General features: G+C 62.9%; 2 protein-coding genes across 2 annotated transcripts in view; one reads left to right on the top strand and one right to left on the bottom strand.

Moving 5' to 3' along the window:
- LOC140629483 (transcription intermediary factor 1-alpha-like) overlaps positions 1-12,334 on the top strand; it is a 116,153-nt gene extending 103,819 nt beyond the window's left edge. Inside the window, exon 8 of the mRNA XM_072818988.1 lies at positions 8,085-12,334. The gene's annotated coding sequence lies outside the window, so the exon portion shown is untranslated. The remainder of the gene's footprint in view (positions 1-8,084) is intronic.
- The window catches only part of LOC140629485 (adenylate cyclase type 1-like), a 347,929-nt gene continuing 325,770 nt past the window's right edge, over positions 2,176-24,334 (bottom strand). The window contains 3 exon segments of the mRNA XM_072818990.1: positions 2,176-6,322; positions 17,435-17,511; positions 20,943-21,137. The gene's annotated coding sequence lies outside the window, so the exon portion shown is untranslated.

Here is a 24,334-nt window from a genome sequence, read left to right on the forward strand (position 1 = left end):
CCCACCAGAGGCCGTCTCCCTACATGCAACAGCGGGCTGCCCCCAAACCCTACACGCAACATGTTCGCCAGATGCCCAACCGCCTGGGGGTTGAAATGGCAGGGGTCCGGAGCACTCTGGGTGAAAGAGGACCCAAGAGCTGTGTGGGGCCCCGCCTGGCCCCTCTCACACAGCCCTGTGGCTGCTTATGCAGCAGAGCTCCTCTTCACTGGGGACCCGCCGGCCTGGGGTCTCCTGTCCTGGGCCCCCCAGACCACTGGACAGGTGACAGGTGGCCCCCGGGGCTCCTACGCCTTTAAGCTCGAGCACGAGCTCCTGTTGGCAGCCCCTCCGTGGCACCTGCCAACCCAGACCCTCTGCGGGCCAGGCACATGGTGGAGGGCTCCTAGGCCCCTGCTGCAGGCTGCCAGGAGACCCCACCCAGGCCACGCGATGGCCCCCACCTGGGCAGTTTCCCAACCACCTACCTTGCAGGAGAGCCTGCCCCAGACCGCCAGCCGCCCCACCGCTATACCCACACCAGGACCCCTCCTCGGAGAGAAGAACCTGGGCTGTTGGGGATCGGTCGGCAAAAGACGCCAGGGGCCTACCCCCTGACCTGCAGAGCGTCTGCCGGTACCAAGCCTGTGCCACATGGATGGCAGAGGCAGGGAGGCCCCACTGGTGCAGCATGCGGGGGGGGGGGGGGCGGGGAGGTCCAACACCAGCCTCAGGGTCATGCCTTCCTCTGTCGCCCTCACACCATGTTTGCATCAAAACGTCCCCGAGTGCATCCGGCTCTGGCTAAACAGCGTGGGAAGCAGCATGACGGAGAAGGTGGGAGGCCCGGCCTGGTTTCGTCCTCCATGCTAGCCAGACAGGAGACCACCCAGCCGGGACAGCCCCGCCAGGCTGCTGTACCTGCCGGCCTGGCGGGGTGACACTCACCACGTGCCTCCCAGCGTGGGCTCCAGTGTCCATGGGCCTGGTCCCCTCAGGGCAAGGGGAACACACAAGGCCATACCCAGGTCCGAGCTCAGCGGCAGAGGGCAGGCCAGGGCAGCTGTCAGGCTGCATGCAAGCCGACCTCTGGAGGCCATCCAGCCCTCAAGAATCACATCCAGGAAAGGAACTAGGCGGGGGGAAGGGGAGGTGTGCGGGGGGGTGGGGGTGATGGGGTGCCGGGCACTGATGGGGGCACTTGATGGGGTGAGCACTGGGTCTTATTCTATACGTTGGCAAATTGAACACCAATAAAAAGTCAATTACAAAGGAAAAAAAAAAGGAACTGACACATGTTTCCTAACTGATGGGAATGCTAAATCCCAGTTAGATATTAGCAAAAATTAGAGATATAACATTTTTCCCATCGATGTTCCAAGAAAAAAAAAAAAAAAGAATCACACCCAGGGAGAGCACCAGGGGCTTGAGCAGACGGCTGAGCAGGGAGCAGCGCGTGAAATGACGGTGTTACCCCCCCACACCCACCAAGGCTGGGACAGGTGCCAGCGGGAGGCCCACGGGAGCGCCGCCTGCCTGTGGGGCAGACCCGGGTGGCTGTGGGTCTGTCCTCAGGTGGGCAGTCCTGGGCTCACTCCTCTCCACACCGCAACTGCCGCCTCCCAGACATTCCTTTCTACGTAGAACATGGATACTGTTCTCCCTCCCACACGTTTTGGGGCAAACTGTTGAAAGATGGGGCCTCTCCTCCCTGCAGATAATCTCTGGTCCTGGGCACTTGTGCGCTAATGCCACCACGCATCCTCCATTGACTCGAGAAGCGTCGCCAGAGCCTGCCCAGAAGCACGGTCCCCGGGACTGGAGTGTGGCCGACGTGCTGTGCCCGGGAGGGTGCAGGCAGATGGGTGAGCCCAGCACCGCAGGGCAAGACTCGCTCCACGGGGTGCCGGCATGGGGGGTGTCCTCTGGCTGAAGCTTCGGGATCCTGTGCTCACTTCAGCTTTTCAGAACCTGCTGGAGACCCATGTCAGCTCTGCAACGAAAATCCTTTTTTCTTGAAAGCTCATCAGATTTCTGAAAACCACAGGTTAGAGCAGACACAGTTCAGAAGACACTGAGGAATTCCCTACTTTGGCGTCTGCTTTGTCCGTGAGCCAGGGACCTCGTGGCTGGAGTTCCGGAAACGCACACACGCAGAGAATTCTCGGAAGCAAGTGACACACACGGACGCCGAAGTGCTTAAATACAGATTTATTGCAAACCGACACTGGAGAGGGGGCTTCGCGGGCGGGCACCCTGGTCTCCGCGGACCTCGGCTGACGGAGCTCAGTGGCCAATCTGCGGCGGCCGGTCTGGAGAGACAAAACACGCAGGCTGCACCGGCTCCAGGGCCCAGGCCGGCAGCAATGGGCAGAGGACACCCACGAGGACGGCCCGCCATCGGCCGCATGGCCCCGTGCCCCAGCCCGCCACTCTGACCCTGGTGAGCCGCTGCCACAGCAGGCGGGGTGGGCCGAAACGCAACACTGAAAACGACGTCAGATAGAGAAGACGACAGACCATGGAGTCCATGGCTCTCCAGTCTCCCGAGTAGCTGGGGTACCGTGCACGTCCCACGTCGTCACACCAGAGACCCCGACGACACCATCGAGGCCAGTTCTCACGCACGTGCGTGCCATAAGAACCCTGGGACATGGGACAGGTGTGCAAATCCTGGGGACCTTGAGGATGGGCCTCAGCAGCTCCAGCAACAGGCTGCGGCCCAACTATGGGGGCAGAGCTCTGCGCCCCCTTGGCGACGCTCCTCCCAGCCATCTGGTGTCTGCAGCTCCTTCGAAAGCACGAGAGCCACCCGATGCTTCCCAGGGGCTGCTTCGGACATACTCAGGAATCCCCACGCGTTTCTGGCCACCGGGATCCACAAACCTACCCCACACGACTGACGAGTCAGCTCCCGCCTACTCAAGCCGTTTGAAGGGGGCCGTTTCTGGAGGAACCATCGCCTAGAAAGGAGTCCTCTGCAGCCCCCAGGACAGCCCCGGAGGGAAGGTCCCAGGAAACCTGCCAGCTCACAGCCCCACAGAGCAGCGGGCACGCGGCCTGCGGGCCTGGGGTAGCTCAGGCCCCACGGGCAGAGCAGAGGCAGGAGCAAAGACCGCGGCTGTGTCCTCCGAGGGCACCCGGTGGGCTCCCCGAAAGGACCAGGCCCCACAGACGATGTGGGAGGACAGTTCCTGCTGCGTCTGTGGCCTACTCGGGAAGGTGTCCCCACATCCGGCAGCGCCGACCAAGAGCCCAGTCTGGTCTCCCCGACGGGCCTGAGCAGCCGGCAGATGCACGCACACACACGCCAAGTGAAAGTGCAAGCATGGGTGTGCAAGAGAGATGAAGGCGAGGGCCCCCCGCGCCCCCCTCGGCAGCAGCCGGCCTATTACCCGCTCCGCGGGCCCAGCACGAGCAAAGGAAACAGAGCCCACGCAGCAGCAGCAGGACGAGAGCGGGTGGCCGGCATCTCGCTCGCCCCACGCTGCTCCCGACAGGGTGGAGACGCAGGGCCGTGCGCCGCGGGTTCACTCTTCTTTTTAAAACGATTTTTTTTATTGGAGTTCGGTTTGCCGTCATGTAGCATAACACCCAGTACTCATCCCACCAAGTGCCCCCCTCAGTTCCAATCACCCAGTCACCCCAACCCCCACCCACTTCCCCTTCCACTACCCCTTGTTCTTTTCCCAGAGTCACGTGTCTCTCATGTTTTGTCACCCTCACTGATATTTTCACTCATTGTCTCTCCTTTCCCTTTATTCCCTGTCACTAATTTTTATATTCCCCAAATGAATGAGACCATATAATGTTTGGCCTTTTCACATTGACTTATTTCACTCAACATAATACCCTCTAGGTCCCTCCACGTCGAAGCAAATAGGGGGTATTTGTCATTTCTCTTGGCTGAGGAATACTCCATTACATAGGTAGAACACATCTTTATGCGTTCGTCTGTCGATGGGCACCGAGGCTCCTTCCACAGTGTGGCTATTGTGGACATTGCCGCTATAATCATCGGGGTGCAGGGGTCCCGGCGTTTCACTGCATCCGTATCTTTGGGGTAAATCACCAGCAGTGGGATTGCTGGCTCTCCCCGCAGCTCTATTTTGAACTCTTTGAGGACGCTCCACACAGTTTTCCAGAGTGGCTGCCCCAGTTCACATTCCCACCAACAGTGCAGGAGGGTCCCCCTTTCTCCACATCGTCTCCAACATTTGTTGTTTCCTGTCTTCTTAACGTTCACGATTCTCACTGGTGTGAGGTGGTATCTCATTGTGGTTTTGCGTTTTGTTTCCCTGATGGCCAGTGATGCGGAGCATTGTCTCATGTGCTTGGTGGCCACGTCTGTGTCTTCCTCTGTGGCATTTCTGTTCATGTCTTTTGCCCATTTCATGATTGGATTGTTGGTTTCTTTGCTGTAGAGTTGAATGAGTTCTCTAGAGATCTTGGACACTGGCCCTTTATCTGACGGGTCATTTACAAATATGTTCTCCCATTCTGTGGGTTGTCTTTTAGTTTTGTTGAGCGTTTCTTTTGCTGTGCGGAAACTCCTCATCTTGATGAAGTCCCAGTGATTCATTTTTGCTTTTGTTTCTCTGGCCTTCATGGATGTATCTTGTAAGAAGTTGCTGTGGCCAAGTTCAAGAAGGGTGTTGCCTGTGTTCTCCTCTAGGAGTTTGATGGCTTCTTGTCTCACATTTAGATCTTTCATCCATTTTGAGTTTCTCTTTGTGTGCGGTGGTGTGAGAGAATGGTCCAGTTTCATTCCTCTGCGTGTGGCTGTCCAACGTGCCCAGCAGCCTTTAGTTAAGAGACTGTCTTTGTTCCAGTGGATGGTGTTTCTTGCTTTCTCGAATATTAGTTGACCATAGAGTTGAGGGTCCACTTCTGGATTCTCTGTTCTGTTCTGTTGATCTGTGTGTCTGTTTTTGTGCCAGTACCACACTGTCTTGATGAGCACAGCTTTGTGGCACAACTTGACATCCAACATTGTGATGCTCCGGCTCTGGTTTTCTTTTTTCATATTCCCCTGCTACTTGGGGTCTTTTCTGATTCCACACTAATCTTCAGATGATTTGTTCCAACTCTCTGAGGAAAGTCCATGGTATTTCGATAGGGATTGCCTTCCATGTGTAAATTGCCCTGGGTCACGTGGTCGTTTTCCCAATACATGAATTCTTCCAATCCAGGAGCACAGAATAGTTTTCCATCTCTCTGTGTCTTCCTCAGTTTCTTTCAGACGTGTTCTGTAGTTTTTCGGGTAGGGATCCTTTACCGCTCTGCTTAGATGTATTCCTAGGTATCTCACGCTTTTGGGTGCAGTTGTCAATGGGACCGACTCCTTCATTTCTCTTTCTTCAGTCTCATTGTTAGCGTATAGAAATGCCACTGATTTCTGGGCATTGATTTGGTATCCTGCCACGCCGCCGAATTTCCCGTATGAGTTCTAGCAATCTTGGGGTGGAGTCTTTTGGTTTTCTAGGTACAGTATCAGGTCATCTGCGAAGAGGGAGAGTTTGACCTCTTCTTTGCCAATTTGAATGCCTTTTATTTCTTTTCGCTGCCTGATTGCTGAAGCTAGGACTTGTAGTATGTTGAGTAGCCGTGGTGGGAGTGTACGTCCCTGTCGTGTTCCTGATCTTCGGGGAGAGGCTCCCAGTGTTTCCCCATCGGGAATGATATTTGCTATGGGCTTTTCGTAGATGGGTTTGAAGATGATGTGGAATGTTCCGTCTATCACTACAGTCTCAAGAGTTTTGATCAGGAATGGATGCTGTATTTTGTCAAATGCTTTCTCTGCATCTATTGAGAGGATCATCTGGTTCTGGTTTTTTCTCTTGTTGACTGCTTTACGAGTGTTGAACAAGCCTTCCACACATGCGCACACTTACGCTCACATCCACACACGCATCCACACGCATCCACACATGTGCAGTTACGCACACATCCACGCATATATGCACACACCCGACGTTTGCGTGCATATGTTCACGTATCCCCACATACATGTACGCACATGCACACACTCACGTACAGACACTGGCATGCACAGAGTCCACACGAATGCAAATCCACACGCGTAGACACACACAGGCATGGACACTTGCACACATGCTCCACATAGACACATACACGTGTGTACAGACACACATGCACACGTTTCCGCACATGTGGCCCACACACACGCATACCACGCATGTGCACGTACGTATACACGCAGACGTGGATCTCCCACAGACAAGTCCATCCAGATACGCACACACAATCTAAGCACACGTACGTCATCTGCTTCTAAACCACAACCTACCTTCACCGTAAACACTAGGTATCGTTATAGTACCTATAAATAAACACACGCGTATGCATGTTTTAGAAGGACAGCCCGTACCCCACGCCCTGCGTCTGCCATAGAGTGGGCTCTCACGTACGGAGCAATCCCACCCGCCACCCCACAGAAACAAGGCTCAGCACCGACGCTGCGGGGAAGCCTCGCCTGGGGCTCCCAGCCCACCCGGCACCCCTGACGGGGATGAGCCCGGGGACTCCGGGCAGTGCGCAACGGTCCGGCTCGCCGTCTGGGTGGGGGTGGGTGGTCCCGCGGCCCCAGCAGGCTGTGGCAGGGGCCGGGCAGGGGGCCCCCCAGGTTCACAGCCGAGCTGCTGGCCAGGGTTACCGTGACGACCACTGTCATGGGGACACCCTCGGGTCCGCGGAGCTTTAGCCTCTGGCCGGCGGGTCAGGGCCCACCACACCTGCGCCAGGGCCGGTCAGGACCTGCCTCACCACCCCCCCACCACCCCGGCTCCAAGGGAGTGGATTCCAGCTGGATCCCACCCAACCTCCCCCCCACAGGTGAAACCCCCGCCCTCCGTGCCGGCCTTGGAGCAGCTCAGCCCCTGCAGGGCAACAAACCTGCGGGGCGAGCTCTGCAGCTCGCCCTGCCCCCTCCCAGCCCTACAGTGTCACCTGGGCACACCATCTGACCAACGGGGAGACTGACGCTGGGGCCACAGAAGGTGGCAGGTCCTCCCCTTCCAAGTCTACGGAGTCCCCACTGCCGTTGCCCTGTCTCCTCTTCCTGAGGCCCCTGAGCATCTCCACCCCGAGCTCCGTGCTCCCCGCTGGGTGCTCCCGGCCCTGCACCCCGGGCCCACACTCCGCTGTCTGCACCCCCCACCCGGCCCCATGCCCCCAGCTGTGCTCCCCACACCGTGTCCCCCGCTGGCCCCGTGCCCCTGCAGGTGAGAGCCCCCCGCATCCCCCTCGGCAGCTGACACACCGACCTGCGGTTCTTCCTCTCGTCTGAGGACAACACGCTTCTCCGGGCCCCTGCTGTCCCAGCCTGCTCTGCGCCGTCCGCAGGCAACACCCCGGGAAAGGCCCCCGCCTCCTTGGCTCCCCCAGCCCACCCACCCTCGCGGCGGCCCAGGCTCTGCCCAGGTCAGGTCCCAGCACCCAGCACCCCGCCCCTTGGGCCCGTGCCCATGTCTGGGGCCTCTCCACCGACAGCACCACCCCACCCGCGTCCCCCGTGCCTCTGCACTCCACCTGGGACCCCAGACCCGGGCCAAGGAGCCACACCTCCAGCCTGGCCCCGCCCCAGCCCGCTGCACCCCTCCCGCCCCGCTCGGGACAGACCCCCGAAGGACCCCCGACCCCTCCCGCTGCTCCCCCCAACAGACCCCTGAGCCTGGGATGAGCCACTCCCAAAACGGGCACCCTGGTGTTTGCTGAATGAATAAGGAAGGGCACGTGGGTGGCAAGGGGTAGATGTGCGCCACCGCCTGCTCCTTGCTGTCCCGGATGAGACCCCACGAGACGTTTCCCAGTCCTCACATCTGCGGTCAGGTGGGTGGGGGGGCAGGGACCCCAGCTGTCCCATGACCCACAGGACATACAGACGCAAGGCCTGGAGGCAGCCTGACGTCTGAAGTGACGAGCTTCTGGAGCATGCTGAGCCTGGGGGAAGGCCGGGGGGCACCACGGGGGTATGGGGACACGGCCTGCACACACGTGCATATGCGGACAAGGTCTCTGAGCCCCGGGAACGGCACTGGGGGAGGGGACAGGCCCGCATCCCTCCCAGGCACTGTCTCCCGCAGGACTGCAAAGCCAAGGAGCCTCTGAGTCCACCCGCACCCCAACCCTGCCTACGTGGGCCGCAAGGACAATCCCAGAAGAGCTCTAGGCCTGTGCCTGCTCGTCAGGGTCTGCCGGCGGCCCGAGGCCTCTCCTGGCTCCTGAAAGCACCAGCACCCCATGGCCCTTCCTCACTGGCGGGGGTCGGGCAGGGTCGGCGTGGAACTATCCCCAGTGCTCTTCCTGACACTCCTGATCCCCTGGGTCACAGGTGGGAGAAAATATGGTCCCTGTGCTCAGCCCACACCCAACCCGGGCTCCCGGCAACCCCGCCTGGCCTCCCTTACAAACGTGAGACGGAGGTTGGGCTGAGGAGCGTGGGCGGGCTCTCACAGCTGGTGCGTGAGCAGACTTGGGCCTGTGTGGTCTGGGCCCAGACCCCTCACTGTGCTCTCCCGCTGGGCCCTGCTTCCAGTGAATCCTCTGGACGATCACTGGCCGCGAAGTCAGAGGCCCGGGTTCAAATCCAGCTCTGCCCACTGCCAAGGGACCCCATGCAAATGGGACCACCACCCTCACCTGCAGGGTGCTGACGTGGGTAACACCCCGCCGTCCCCGTCTCCCTGCCACTCACTTCTCAGTGAGTGAAAAAACCAAGGAACTGCTCCACCACAAACACCATCTCCTTCCATAATCAGGGTGTCACCAGCCGGAATCAAATCTGTAGACATACACCCCCCATTCAAAACATCCCTGCATCCATCCACCCACTCACCCAGCCATGGACTCATCCAGCCAGGGTCTTACCTACTCGCCCACCCACCCATCCACCCACTCACCCATCCCCCACTCACCCATCCATCCACCCACCCATGCATCCACTCGCCCATCCATCCACTTCCCCATCCAATCCATCCATCCACGCATACATACATCATCTACCCACTCACCTATCCATATCATCCATCTATGCCCTCCCACCCATCCATCCCCATGCACCCAACCATCAACCCACCGACCCATCCATCCGCACCCACCCATCCACCCGTGCACCTATCTATCCGCCATCCATCCTTGCATCCGTCCATCCACTCAAGCACAACAGGAGCAAGGCTTTGAATCTGAGTCCACTCCAGGATGGGCTGGCAGGGCCTCCTCGCCTCAGACGGGCCAGGTGGCTCCAGGAGTCCCGGGAACCTCAAAGGACAAGGGTGACAACTGAACATCGACGTCAAAGCACTTCTGGAGGGGACGACGCATGCGAGATCTCTGGCTCGGAGGCACACGGGGCCCACCCCAGTCCACACGGCGCAGCCACGCACATCCGCTACAGAGAAGACCCCTCCGTCAGATAGAAGCTGAGGCCACAGTCAGGGGATGATCTGTCCGAGGCGAAGCTGAATTACGCAGAGTGGGAGCAGCGCAGAGCTCACCGCCCGCCCCGCGTGGGCACCACACCGACACCTGTGCGAAGCGTCCCGGGCCTGTGTGAAGGGGTAACGGACGTGGATCAGGGGGAAGCCGCCCCTGGCCGGGGAGGCAGCGCCACTGTGAAGGACCAGACTGAAAGCCGTGAGCCGGGGCACCTGCCTGCTGCAGGAAAAGCAGCCACAGCGCTGCCGCGTCTCCTGCCCTCGCACCTGACCGCAGAGGACCAGAAGCGTGCTCTTGCGCTGCCTCGGCTTCCAGGAAGCCCCATTCCTGCTCCCGGCAGCTCCACTGAGCGCTTGGCTCATCAGCGGGGCACGCAGGCTGGAGGTGCAAGGGCCACACGCAAGGCCAGAGCGGCGGGGAAAGCCGCCCAGGGCGCCTCCTGCATGGCTGCGAGGCGCGGGAATGGGTCGAAGCAGACCCCTGCCCCATGGACCTGGGCAGATGCCACTGGGACAGGCATGGGGCGGGGGTGGGTGGGGGGTCACCTGGAGACAAGGATGTGTGGCTGGGCAGGCGCACGGCCCTCTGCCCCCAGGTGAGCAGCCAATCCCCGCCCCACAGCGGGCCCCAGGTCCTCACGCTGCCCTGGGGCTCCCGGACAGGGGCCGGGCGCCTTCCCCTTGCTGCTGCAGCACGGGCTCCCTGCCCCCGGGGTCATGCCCCGTCTGACGCACACCTACTCCAGAAGCCACGGGCTGCACCACGCACAGAGTGACGCCGGCCGTGCCGACCACAGGCATCACCTTGAACCTCACAGCCACTGACAAGTTTTGAGACGGAGAACTCAACCACAGAACACGCTTTCAAAGCCAGGAGCCAGGGTTCGAGGAGCGGCAGGAGGGCGGGCCGCCCCCAGGAGGCCGGGCAGGGGCAGCAGAGCCAGCACCCTGCCAGCCCGGAGCGGCGGGAGTGTCTGCAGACCCACTGGGGACACGGCGACCCGGGAATGCAGGGGGCCAGGCGCCACCGCGTCCAGATTGCGCAGAGCCTGAGGCACAGCCTGCCACCCCACCGCCCACACCTAGCGGCAGGATGCGGCTGTACAGAGGCTGGCACACAGCCCGAGCGCCCGCCCCAGGCCCCGCACAGCCACCTCCGGATCCAGGCACCGGGCGGGCCTTGGGGTCCCACGGCTCCAGGGTGGCCAGGCTCATTGCCAGCGGGGGGCTGGCCTTGGCCTCACCCTCCCCTCGTCCTCCGTCCAGGACAAGAGTGGAGGCTGGGAGGAGGGGGGCCAGGCCCGAAGGTGAGGGGTACCCGGCGGTGGAGGAGGCACTGCCCAGAAGTGGGAGCAGGTGCTCTCAGGACAAGGGGACTGGGGATAAGGACCCAGCGGCAGGTTCTGGGGCATCAGGAAGTGCAGAGGGCGCGGGACTACGCGAATGTAAGCCGGGGGTCCAGGCTCCTGAGCTTTAGTGAGGGGTCTACACGGCAGCAGAGGCCCTGGCCGTGGGCTGGGCACGAGGTCTGGAGAAGCTCAGCGTGGGTGGAGGGAGCTGGGGCCGGCACCCACCAGGAGGGGGTGGGCTGCAGCTGCTGTGAGCTTCCCAGAGATGAAGGTGACCACAGGCTGCAGGGTCAGGGGTGGGAGAGGGGGAGGCGTCACTGGCCGAGGTCCCGCGCTGGGCCCCTTCCCAAGAGGCCCGGCCCCTGTGCCCACGGGGACGGGGACGGGCTGTTCGCACACGGGGAGAGGCGGCAAGGGCCGAGGTCACCAGGTGGGCTCTCAGGACAGGTGAGCGAGACGCCATCCGGATTGAAGGGCCATGTCCGAGGGGAAGAGCCCAGCCCGGGGAGCCCCAGGCTGCTTCAGAAGGGGCCCCGGGTGCCGCCACGGACGACAGGGGCCACGCACATGACCAGCCCAGCCTCCCCGGGGGCCGCACTCGGGCTTTACAGTGGGGCGGGGACCCGGGAAGGAAGCTCCCAGATGGCCGCGTGCATTCTCAGAGGGGCCCCTCGGAAGGGGAAATGGAACACAGAAAATAACCCCAACTGAGGAGCACCTCAAAGCTTTGCCGGCCGCAGCCCCCGCCCCGTGATCACTCCCCCTCACCGTCTGGTCACCGCGCCCCACGTCCGTGGACTCCAGGAGGGCATCCCCGTCCCTCGGAGGCCGGGGCCGGCCCACGTCTCCAGGCTGACCTCTCCCCTGTCCCATCTCCCCATCGGGGCCCCGGGGGCGCACACACGTGCTCGTGCCCCCGCCAGGCCTGCAGCGTGCCGCTCTCCCTCGGGACGGCGCCTCCCACAGCGGCCTCAGCCTCAAGGGTGTCCCCCTGACCACTGGGCAGCCTCCTGACCCCAAGCCCGAAGCACCCCAAGATCCCCCTGTTCAGCACTCAAACCTCTGTGCAGAACGCCCGGGTGCCATCCAGCCGCCCCCGTGCCGCCCAGCACAGGGCATCGGCAGCTCGGCCACCGCCGAAGAGGGGGAGCCCTGCCCACACACGAGAACCCCCACCTCACCGGGCGCACCCCCTGCGCCAAATCAACGCCCCGCCCGGGCCTCGCCAAGTCCCGTGTTTCTGGTCGGGGACCCCTGACGGCGCCCGCACTGGGACCCACCCAGTCCTGCCTGCGGGTGCGGGGTGCTCCCCGCGGGGTGCTGCCTTTCCCACGTTGCTCACGGACGTGTTTCCTAACGCGACCGCTTGCCACCCTCTCTGTGGTGGAATTAAGAAAAGCGTTCTGGGACGAGCATCCCCTGAAGGAGGAAAAGCTGAGAGGACAGGGACAGGTATCGGGGCCGCCTCTGGCCCCAAGAAAGCGCCCTGCTGGCCGCGCTCTGGCGAGTTTCCGTAGCAAAAGCAAAACAATAAAGGGTTTCTTAACTACAGATTCAGGACAGGGTGGGGCGGGGGCCTGTGAGCTTCTGCTGTCGGGTTTCCCACACGTGATGCTGAGGACCCCGGCCGTGGCCACCACCGTGAGCAGCCCGTGCCCAGGGGCCCGGCGAGCCACCGCGCCGTTTCCTGTGCACCCTGGTGGCTCTGCCGGGGCGGCTCCTGGCGTGAGGGCCTCCCTGCCCCGCTGCAGCTCCCGGGCCTCCACGCGTGTCCCCGCCGGGCCGTGGAATCGCAGCCGCCGACCGCAGCCCTGGGACGTCTCCAGGCCTCCGCGTACCTTCGGGCCGTGCCAGCGAAGGCAGCCACAGAGGCGCTCTCCAGCCCCTGCCGGCAGCGCCCCCAGGCAGCGAGTCCCCGCAGCCCCCCGCGGCGCAGTCAGCCAGAGGGACGCCCCGGAGGTCAGCAACACCTGCTTCCAAGTAAGGATCCGGACCTTCTGACGTGCACGGCCCGGACGCACGGTTCCCGGAGCCCCCTCGAGCAAGCGTGCGGTGCAGATGTGCGAGGCAGCCCCCGAAGAGCCCATGGTCACCCGGACACAGGGCCCTAGGGAGACTGCTGGGGGGCGGCCCCCCGAGGCCATGGGCGCCAGAGGGCCGGGGCAGGACGCAGGCCTGGCTGCCGGCCACGCTCTCCTCTCCCGGGCGTCGGGCCTCACGTCCGCACACTGGGGCACACGGTGCCAACCAAGAGGCTGGTCCGTGCCTCGGAGGTGGCCTCGCTCCTGGAGGCCGGGGTCCGCGTCACCTGAGGAGACGCCCGCTTGGCCCCGCAAAAGCACCACCAGTGCCACTGCACGCCCAGGAGCGCACGCCCACGCACACCTGCTCTGCCGCACGACGCCAGGAGGAGGAGGGCTCCCGACCCTTCCTGTGACCCCGCCACGCCCCGGGCGAACGGCCCCTGTCCTCAGATCCCCCGCCTGGATGGACACCCTGTTCCTGTGTGCAGGGGATCCTCTCACAGACGTCCTGTCCTCCCACCCCACAGGTCCTTCCATGGGCGCCCCATCCCCCCTCTGCCCCAGGGTCCCTCCATGGGTGCCCCATCACCCTTCCACCCCTGGGTCTCTCCATGGGCACCCCAGCCCCCTCCACCCCCAGGTCCTTCCATGGGTGCCCCATCCCCCCTCCACTCCCGGGTCCCTCCATGGGCACGCCATCGCCCCTCCACCCCCAGGTCCCTCCATGGGTGCCCCGTCCCTCCTCCACTCCTGGGTCCCTCCATGGGTACCCCAACCCCCCTCCAAACCTAAATCCCTCCATGGGCGCCCTGTCCCCCCAGCCCCCGGGTCCCTCCATGGGTGCCCCGTCTCCCCCGCCCCCGGTTCCCTCCATGGGCATCCCGTCCCCCCTCCACCCCCGGGTCCCTCCATGGGCGCCCTGTCCCCTCCACCCCCAGATCCCTCCATGGGCACCCCGTCTCCCCCGCCCCCGGTTCCCTCCATGGGCGCCCCATCCCCCCTCCACCCCCAGGTCCCTCCATGGACGCCCTGTCCCCCCCCGTCCCTGGGTCCCTCCAAGGGCACTCTGTCCCCTTGTCTCCTTCTCTGGGATCTCCTCCCTGAGGATCCCTGAGCAGCTCGATCAGGACGCTGGGCCTGAGCAGCCACACTGCCCACACAGTCACCGTCACCGTGGGCCGCTCCAACCTGGTCAGGCTCCCCGTCCAGCCCTGCTCCCCACCAAGGGAAGTGCCCCTAACTGCAGACCTAGACCCAGGACAGCCATACTGCGGTCCCTCCACCCAAGCTCTCGGGCCACAGACACTGCAACAAGCCCAGAGCAAAGTGGATCCTGGGTGCTGAAAGACAGTGAGCAGCCTCAGACCCAGACATCCACACCTGCAGGTCCTGGTGGGCCTCAGGGCTCCGAATGCTACCAACACACGCACGTGTGCACGCAGCGGCCTCATAAGGACAGCACCGGGGAGCAACAAGCCCTTCTCTGATCAGCAGGGAGCCTTCCTCCGGGCCTGAGGGCAGGAGGCAGCCCGGACACCAGCAGCTCAGATCACAGCAGGTCCCGCCACCCGCAGTCCCAGAGCACAGGCTCCAGGGGCCAGGAACACAGGAGGATCCAGGGAGGGTCCTGAGGCGGGAGCGAGGGACAGCCTGCCGCCCCCTCGGCCCACACATCGGGGAGCAGAGGGTGGGAGCTTCAGGGGCACGGTACCAGGCTGGGCAGGGGTCCCGGCCCTTGTCGCTGACCCATGTTCTGCAACCCCGCCCCCCGCCCCCAGACGAAGCCCAGGCTGGTTCACTTTCTGGGCCGTCTCTGAGGCCTCTCAGGGTCACGAAGCTGGAGGGCCCGGGTCCCATATCCTTCAGGTAACAACGCGGCGACGTCAACACGGGAACGATGTGTGGGGTGCGCAGCACGTGCCTGTGTGTGTATGTGGGGGGGTGTGAAGGTGGACAAGTGTGAGGACGTGCGCGTGAAGCGTGAGGGCGTGGATGTGTCTGCAGGTGCATCTGTGGGAGGCGTCAGTGCATGTGTGCATGCGTGTACACGGGCCACAAGGGGGGCCGCACGTGCGAGCCCTACTAAGCGGGTCCTTCCTGCCTGCCTGTCCAGCCCCGTGGTGTGAACCGAGGCACCTGGAGCCAGGCAACATGGGGCCTGTCCCTCTTGCCCCGACCCGAGCTCCCTGCCTGGCAGGCAAGTGGACCACCTCAGCCCTGAGGCCACGGACACAGGCCTCCTCGTGGCTGCCACCGCGGGGCACCCAGGCCGCACTGCAGGAGGGGGAGAGCGGCGACAGCACAGCCGGAGGACACAGTCTACACAGTCTGGCCACCACCAGCCAACGGGGCATCTCTTGTATCACTCGACCAAGCCCAGACACGGGGGCACTGAGTCAGAGAAAGCTGGCGGGTCACAGGCCCCGAGCAGTAACAAGACGCGGCTCTCACCTGGCCGAGCGCTGGCCCCACACCTAGGGCACAAGAAGCAGCACGCGCTCCTACAAAGCCCCGGAGCCACCCCAGAAGAAACCGAGGCACGGGGGAAGTACCCACAGCCAGGAGCTCCAGCACCCCTCCACACCGGCCCGCCACGCCGTCTGAGTCGGGAAACGGGATGAGGACGTTAAGGGCTGAATCTGCAGGGACACAGCACGGAGTGTCTGTCCCCCTGGGAGATGAGCCCTGGCCCTGGGGACCTGGGAGAGGGGACAGGAGACGGGCATCACCCAAGAACAATCGCCTCTGGGCAGGCGGCTGGGCAGCTCCCACAGCAGTTGGGGGCAGTGGCAAGCAGACACGGCCCCAAGGATGTCGCTCTGGTCTGAGCCAGGCACAGCACCCACGTCCACTCGTGTGATCCCTGCTCCCAGATGTGACCTCCCCTCCTTCAAGAGGCCAAAGTGTGTCCCCTCCGGCTCCTCTAGACCGCAGCTGCTTTCTACTAAACCCGAAAGATGCCACATCCCGGGCAGGCACTTTCCCAAGGAGGACGGGACCCCCGGCCTGGCAGTGGACATGAGGGGATGCGTGTCCCCTGCATGCAGTGGCTCCGCCCGTGCCAGGCTCCCAGGGCCCGGGTGGTTTTTCACTTATTCCTGGTGATCCCGGGGAAGACAAAGGACGTGACAGCTGGCGCCACTATTGCCACGTGTGCCTTGGACCCGAGTGTGGCTTCAAGGGGCAGCGGTCCTCAGGCGCTGTGCCCCGGATACCGGGAGGTACGGGGCAGGGGCGGTCAGGGGAGTCGGTCTTGCCCTGAGCATCATCCCAGAGCACAGGTAGGGCACGGAGGCAGCTCGGACGCAGCTCCAGCATCCGTTGGTTGACGTAGAACCTGTGGCCACGGTCCTCTCAGAAAGGACAGTGCGTGGTCCTCCCGGGAATCGACTGGGCTGGGGGCCACCCCTGAAAGCCTGCTCTGTCCCCAGGCCAGGCCGGGGAAGCAAACTGGAAACTGTCAGAGTTCAGGAACGAGGCCGAGGCTGGTAGAGACGGTGAGCGGGGACCGACGGTCCTCTCCAGGGCTCCTGGGGACGGCGGGAGGCAGAGCCTTCTGGAAGACGCCCGAGGGAGACCTCAGTGACAGATCGCTAAGGAGAAGAGTCTGGGGAAACGGGGCCTTTGCTCCCTCTCCCCGACCCCTACCGTTCGGGACACAGGGCTCTGGCCTTCCTGGTTGGGTCCCGTGATGACCCGATGAGCCCAGAGGCACGCGTGTCCACACCAACGCTGGCCGGCCTCAGCCCTCAGCGACCCCTGGGCCGCGCGCGTGACAGGCGGGGACCCATATGCTTCAATCAGGGGCTCCAGTCCGAGGCCCCGAAGCCAGGGCCACCAGGGGCAACCTAGGAGACCCACAGTGCTGCGTCCTGAAGACACAGCGGTGACCAAGTCCCACCCTGCCCACCAGGAGCCACAGCCCAGCGGGGGAAAGACAGGGACACAGGCGCAAAGCGTGCCACTGGAGGGGACAGGCAGTCAGTGAGCACGAGAGCCTCGCACGCCGGAGGCAGTGCTGGTGTGGCCCCTGAACAGAGCGGGGTCCCCTGGCTGAATGGGGACGAGGATGAGATTGTGTACGGGTTCCACTCTGATCCACTTAATCCCCGGCGCTGGGTCCCCGGGTCCCGTGTCACTATAAATAGCGAGTCTCAAGGCTTGGGCAGGGCCGGAGGGGCTTGGGCAGGGCCGGAGGCGAGGCCCGCCTCTCAGGTGGCCTCTAGTCCCCGTGGGGCTGCTCCCCAGGAGAGCGAGTACTAAGGCGGGTTTGGTGACCTACGAGGAACCTGAGCATCCCCAGTGGCCAAGCTAAGCCACGCGGACGCATTTCCGGAAAACCACAAAATACCAAAACCGGAACAGGAAGACACAGGAAACCCGAACAGGCCAATAAAGAAGAGACCGTACCTATTTCTACTCAAGCGCTTCCGAAAGATAGACAAGAGATGGAATGCTTCCAAACTCGTTCTTGGAGGCCAGCCTCACCTTATGTCCAAAAGCAGACAAAGACTCCACCCCACCCAAAAGGAGAATTATACTGCGATGTCCCGATGAACACGGATGCAAACGTCCTCAACGAGATACGAGCCAACAGTATCCAACGGTACATTGAGAAGTTACTCACCGTGACCAGGTGGCATTTATCCCCGGGACGCAAGGCCGGTTCAACACTCGGCAAGCACTCCGTGTGACTGATCAGATCTGCAAGAGAAAAAACAAGAACCAGATGATCCTCTCAAGACACACACAGAAAGCATTTGACAAAATCCATTCCCGATCCAAACGCTTCAGAGTATAGAGATAGAGGGAAAGTCCCTCAGCATCTTCAAAGCCATCTTCGACAAGCCCCTGCCAAATTATCATTCCCAATGGGGAAACACCGGGAGCCTTTCCCCGAAGACCAGGCACGAGACGGGGATGTCCACTCTCACCGCTGCTATTCTCAACATAGTATGAGACGTCACGGCCTCAGCAATCAGGCAACGAGAAGAAATAAAAGGCATTCAAACCCACAAAGGAAAAGCCAAACTCTCCCTCTTCGCCGATGACATGATACCGTACCGAGAAAACCCAAAAGACTCCACCCCAAGATTGCTGGAACTCCTACAGCAAGTTCGGCAGTGTGGCGGGATACAAACTCAGGGCCCAGAAACCAGTGGCCTTTCTGTACGTGAACAATGAGTCCGAGGAAAGGGACATCGAGGAAGGGGTCAATCCCATTTATACAACCGCAGCACCCCAAAAAAAAGTGTGAGCTACCTAGAAAGAAACCTAACCAAAGGGGTAAAGGATCTCTACCCGAAACACTGCAGCACACGTCTGAAAGACACTGAGGAAGACACAAAGAGATGGAAAAAGGTTCCATGCTCCTGGGTTGGAAGAATTAATATCGGGGAAAATGTCAACGTGGCCAAGGGCAATTTACACAACTAGGGCAAAATCTGTCAGAAATACCACAGACTCTCTTCAGAGAGCTGGAACAAATCATCTGAAGACTTGTGTGGAATCAGAAAAGACCCCAAACAGCCACGGGAATAGTAGCCAAGAAACCCACTGCGGGGCGGGGGGTGGGGGGCAGCACAATGCCCGATTTCAGGGTGTGCCACAAAGCTGTGACCATCAGGACGGTGTGGTACTGGCACAAAAACGGACACATGGATCAATGGAACAGGGGAGAGCATCCAGAAGTGGACCCTCAACTCTACGGGCAACTAAGATTCGGCCAGGAAGGAAAGACCATCCACCGGGGGAAAAAAGACAGTCTCTTCCATAAAGGCTTCTGGGAACACTGGACAGCCACATGCAGAGGAATGAAACTGGACCATTCCTCTCACATCAAACACAAGGACAAACTCAAAACGCATGAAGGATGTAAACGTGAGACAAGATTCCACCAACACGCGCCGGGAGAACACAGGCAACAACACCCTTCTTGAACTGGGCCACAGCAACTTCTTGCAAATGACATCAGCCACGAAAGCCAGAGAAACAAGAGCGAAATGGACCGCTGGGACTTCATCAAGATGAGCCGTTTCCGCACAGCAAAAGAAAAACACAACAAAACTCAAAGACACCCTCCAGACTGGGAGAAGAGACGTGCAAAGGACCCGTAGGATAAAGGGCCAGCATCCAAGATCGCTGAAGAACCTCTGCAACTCCACAGCAAAGAGACCAACCGTCCAATCCAGGAGTGGCCCCCCAGGAGCCCGTCCCTGCGTGAGGCCCACCGTGCGGCGGATGCACACAGGCGGCGCCCTGCGCTGGGGCCCTCAGAGAAGGGAAGAGGGGCTCATCGTGGGCAGGAGGCCGGCTCCGAGCTGTGGCTCTGGTGGCCCTTGCCCCCGTCCAAGCCGGGACGGCGCCCAGCACATGCTCCCAGTCTGTGGAGACAGAGACTGGGCCCTGGAATCCCAGGAGGCCATGGAAGCTTCTGGGGATCTGGAGCCGACGCAGACGGCAGCCCCTGGAGGCCAGGGAAGATGCCCACTGGCCCCGGGGTGGGCGGCCTCCGAGGCCAAGGTCGGTTCTCAGGGCCGACAGGGTCGGGGAGCCTGGAGCTCAGCCTCAGCGGACAGGAGACACTGCCAAGGGACCCCACCGCCCCGAGGGAACGGAGCAGGGGGCAGACAGGTGGCCGATCCACCTCTCCACACGGCACAGCAGCAGCCACGCCCGAGGGGAGGTGCAGAACTCCGGGTTGGGGCAGCCAGGAGACGGTCACAGAAATCCCTCCGAGGCCGCCCAAGTGCGGCGAAGGTGGGGCGCACCAGGGCAGGCCCAGAGCCCGCGTGAGCAGCCAGGCGACCCAAGCACGCCTCTGGGCGCCTCTCCACCCAAGGAGACCTGGGGGCGACGGGGGCACCAGGTCCCCCCAGGAGGCCACCAGCAGGGGCGGCCGGCGTCACCCCCCTCAGGGACATCAACGGCACGAGCCGTCGGTGGCACCCTGGCCAGGACCTGCCGGGGACGCACCCGTGACCGGCTGACGGGGGAGTGGACACCTGCCTCCCCGCACCTCCCCCTGCACAACCTCACTTTGGCCCAGGAGGACCCAGAACGACACACGACGTGACCCAGGCTGTGCTCCACACTGATGTGGCCGCGACGTGAGAGCTGCTGGGCGTGAGCCCCACGCGACGACACACAAGACAGCACGGGCTGTGACACAAGGGGTGACGCGCGACGGGGCGGACGTCACATGCTGACAAAGGACGCGATGTGAACCGCAGGCGTATTCGTGGCACGTGGTGCCCGGCGCTCTGATGGCTGGGACATGGCCGGGGACACGAGAGGACGCCGTCGCGAGGGGGAGCCTCCGAACCCTCCGGGAGACGCACCTGTGCTACCTGCCCGGCCCTGCCCGCCTGCCCCAGTGCAGCGCCCCCTCGAGGGCAGAGGCTCCAGTGTCTGGATGCACGCTGGCCTCACCGGGGTCTCTCCCGGCCCAACCCTGGCGCGGGTGCAGACCCGCCACCACTGGCAAAGGGACCCACTGCCCTCAGGGCCCCCACCCCTGTCCCCGAGGGCGCTGCCTGGCTCCTGGTCGCCCCACCTCCAAACCCGTCCACACTTCGGAGCCTTCTCGTTTGCGTCTCTCTCTCCCCTTTCTTGTTCCCCAGACGACGCTGCTGCTGCCTCTTCTCAGCTCCGAGTGTGGATGCTGACAGCGGTCCCTGGGAATTAAGCCCGTCCTGCGGGGCTGCACCCACCCCTCTGAGCTGCTGAGACGTGGGCACGGGGGTGCTCCAGCCACCGGCGCGGCCTCCCGGCCCCACGCCGTCCCTACCCCGACCGAGGGTCCCTAACTCTTCATCCCGCTGCCTGACGGGACGAGACAGGCTGGCTGAGAAGTGGACACGGCCGGCCCGCGGTGTCCAGGTGACGCGCACCTGTTCCCTCGAAGGCCCCTCGGCACGGGGCACCTGGACGCCAAGGCGCGCAAGGCCGAGCACGTGCAGTTCCTTCAGCGGAACCCGGCTGACTCCCTGGATGCCCGGCCTGGCTACGCGACAAAGCGTATTTCCTCCCGCCCCACTAACGCCATCCCGACAATGCCCGGGACGGCCAGGGATGAAAAAATGCCGTCCCAGCCAAATGCAGAGGAGGGGGTCCCAGAGGCACACGCGCCTCACCATGCGGCCTGGCTCTCGGCAGAGTGGACGGGACAACGCGGGGGCGGACGCCACGGGGACGGTCGCCGCGGGGCGCTCACGTGATGGTATCGATCATGTCCAGGCCCATCTCCACGCAGCAGTCTTGGGCTGGGTGACGCCGGACACGCAGTAATAACAGTCGCCGAGGATCTTGATGCGGCGACAGTGGTTCTCCTGGAGGGGGAGGGGGGGCGACAGGACAAATCCCAGGTTAGTGACCCGCCCGGGGCCTGGACACCTGCACTTTCACCACCAGGTGCCAGAGACCACAGAGCGTGCAGCACGACAGGCAGGGGACCCCCTAGGAGGCCAGGACAGCCTCAGGAAGGTGAGCGGCCCCCAGGGCTGTGGTTAGGGTCACCCTGGGGCACCCACCCGGCCCTACACCTGCACTCAGGTCGGTTCCCACGCAGGGGCCCACCCTGCCCGCCCCGCGGCCCAGCTGGCACACCCACACAGCCCCAGCCTGGAGCCAGCTCTCTCTTCCAGCTTCCCTCCTGACCACCCCCTCAGACCGTCACCTGCTGGCCCCTGTGCATCGTGCCACACACCCCCGACACCGGCCCCCGAAGGGCATGTGCGCACACCTGAGTCCTCGTGGCTGGCCTCCACGGGATGTGTGGGCGGCTGTCTGTGAAGAGTCACCCGCCGGGACCCGAGCCGCAAGGGGCGCACCAGGCTCTGCGCCCTGACCTCGCCACCCAGGGTCATCTCAGAACTGCCACTCTGGCACTTTGCAACAGGAAGAGTGTCAGCGCCCACCTCGCCGTCGCCCGGGGGCAGACTCACTAGCACCTGTCACATGCTGACCCGCTGCTCTCGCCTGTGATCATCCTCGGACACTTCTGTAAAGCTCCCCTCTGCGTCCCTAAAATAGCAGACGGCCTCACAAGACTCCTTCCCGCCAGTGGCTCAGGTCCACGGGTGTGTCCACGAGATACGAGGGAGACGCTCCCCAAAACGCATTCAGGCGTTCTCCCAGAGGGGACAGCAAGCCCGCTACACGTTAACGGAAGTCGCAAACTTCACGAAAAACGATGACCTTTTCCAGAATGAACACAAGCAGTGAGAAGCGTGGCTGTGTTCACACGGGGAGTGTCGCGGGCGCCCTGGGCCCACGGGGGTCTGCAGCCCCTCTGAGAGCACATCCCCCGGCTTCTGCTCATGCTGCCCTCCGTCTGCCCAGAAGGACCGACCCCTCCGGCTGTTCTCCGGGGCTACACGTTGACCTGAGAATTCACCGTGAGAGCCCTCAGCTCCCGCCTCCTGCAGCCCCACCCACGTCCCACGTCGGAGGACAGGGCGCCCGCCGGCCCTTCGGCTCCCCCGTGGACTGCAAGCTGGCCGCAGGGACGTCCGGTTCTGACCACTCAGCCTCCGGGGGACCGTGGCAGCCACCTGTTAGGACCCCGCCGGCCTCCCTGCCTGCGGAAAGGAGCTCCCGGGTGTCCCACGCGAAGGTCGGGCCGCTGGCGGCCTGTCCTCTGCTGGTGTTGGGGAGCCGGAGCCAGATGGCCGGAGGCAGACGCCGCCCCGGGGGAGCCGAGGGCCGGGCCCCGGGAGTCTGCCGGCCCGCGTTCCTCAGCCACACTCGCCAGGCCTCCAGCCAGCAGGCAGCCCTGGGCTCTCTCCGGGCTCTTCCGGAGCGCTCGCCCCGCCGTCCCCATCGTCCCCAGTGGGCAGGCAGGCCAGGACGCCCAGGCAGGCCAAGGACAGGGAGCCCTCTCCCAACGTCCCCTGTCCCCAGGCCTGGGGCCCACGGATGGCACCAGGGGCCACCGCCAAGCCTCGCCCGTGTCCTGGGCGTCAGGACGTCCTCCCAGCGATCAGACCGGGGCTGCAGGGTTTCAGGATAAGGACGGCCTCACACCTTCTAGGCCAAGACTCCCACACCTACTGTAGGGTTTGCCTTGGATTCAGGAGCCTAGGATCGTGGGAAGCTATTGCCCATCCCTGCCCCGGTGGCACTGTCATCTTCTGGGCCTCCAGAATGAGGGTACCGGTGCCCACGTGTGTGCACACAGGGACCTTGTGGGCCTGGACGCATGGACACACCAAGGAAGAACATGTGGTGGGAGGTATTTCCTGCATGGGACACCCGCCTCCAATGTCATAGATATGATGCCACAGTGGCCTGGGGACGTCTGGAGGAAGCACCTGCTAGGATAATCCCTATGCCACAGGCAAGAGGCAGACCATCCCCGACGGGCACAACGGCTTCTCCGGGGTGGAAACCAGGGAAGAATGGAAAGTTGCGTCTGAACCCAGGTGTGTTTCCAGGCTGGGGCCCTGGCTGCACACAGTCCTTCCCTGGGGCCTGTGGAGAGGGGTGCGGTTGTGTCACTGTGTGCACACAGGCCATTGCCTGCGGGGTGGGGGGGGGGCATCGGCAGCCCCGAGCGCTGCTCCTGAAGCTTCCTCCAGGAGTGGACTCAGGGAGGGGGTCCCAGGCAGTGAGGTCACTTCTTTCACAACAGAGGCCAACAGAACTTGGAACCCCTGCCCGGGGCTACATTCTAGTGCAGCCCCACCTCAGGCTCACTTTCAGGAGACTTTTGCTACTGAAAGATGTTCCCTGATAGATATACCAGTTGGGAGGATCTTGAGGAACCCCCGGAATGCGGCTGCTTCGAATGGTGGAGCTGTTGGTGCGACCGTCAAACCCAACGCCTCAGGGAGTTTTTCAGGAGGTGCCGGAGGGTAATACAGAGCAGGCCAGGCCAGGCCAGGCCACCTGTGCCAGCCATCCTGGGCAGCCCCAACCCCTCCTCTTCAGTTTCAGGGAACCAGGGATGTGTGGGCAGGTCGCATCCAGGCTGGAGGACCTTGCAGGGGAGCAGGTTCCCCGGTGATCCCTTCAGGGTCACCCTGATGTCACGGTGGGCAGGGTGGAAACAGGATTACCGGGGCGCCTCTTACCCGACTCGGAGTTAACCCAAGGCCCTGCAGCAGCATCCCTTTGCTCTCCTTGAGGGAGGTGTGTGCCGGCTGTGCTGTGGTGGGTCTGCAATGGAGTCAGCTGGGTGTGCGGCCCGGCCGAGGCGGCCAGACCGGGCGCTCAGGCCTCCTGCCTGGCTGCCCTGCAGTCTTTACAGAGCTCCACATGGGAGATACGGAGCGCCGCGCGGGAATATGAGTGCCGGTGGAAGAGGAAAGAGAAAATCCGCCACACCCCAGGGTCCAGCACATCCTCCGAAGACCTGCAAGGGTTGAAGGTGAGTGCAGGGGCTGGGGCCACCCGACACCCAGGGCCCCGATGCAGCAGGAAGGGCCCCGGGTCCCAGAAGCCAGCCTGTGCTCCCCTGGGCTCCCCCCTAGACTTCTGCTGCTACAGGAGTCTGGATTCCCCTTCTCCCCAAACTTGCCCCCAT

Source organism: Canis lupus (assembly GCF_048164855.1).
Source record: "Canis lupus baileyi chromosome 15 unlocalized genomic scaffold, mCanLup2.hap1 SUPER_15_unloc_1, whole genome shotgun sequence".
Lineage (NCBI taxonomy): Eukaryota > Metazoa > Chordata > Mammalia > Carnivora > Canidae > Canis > Canis lupus.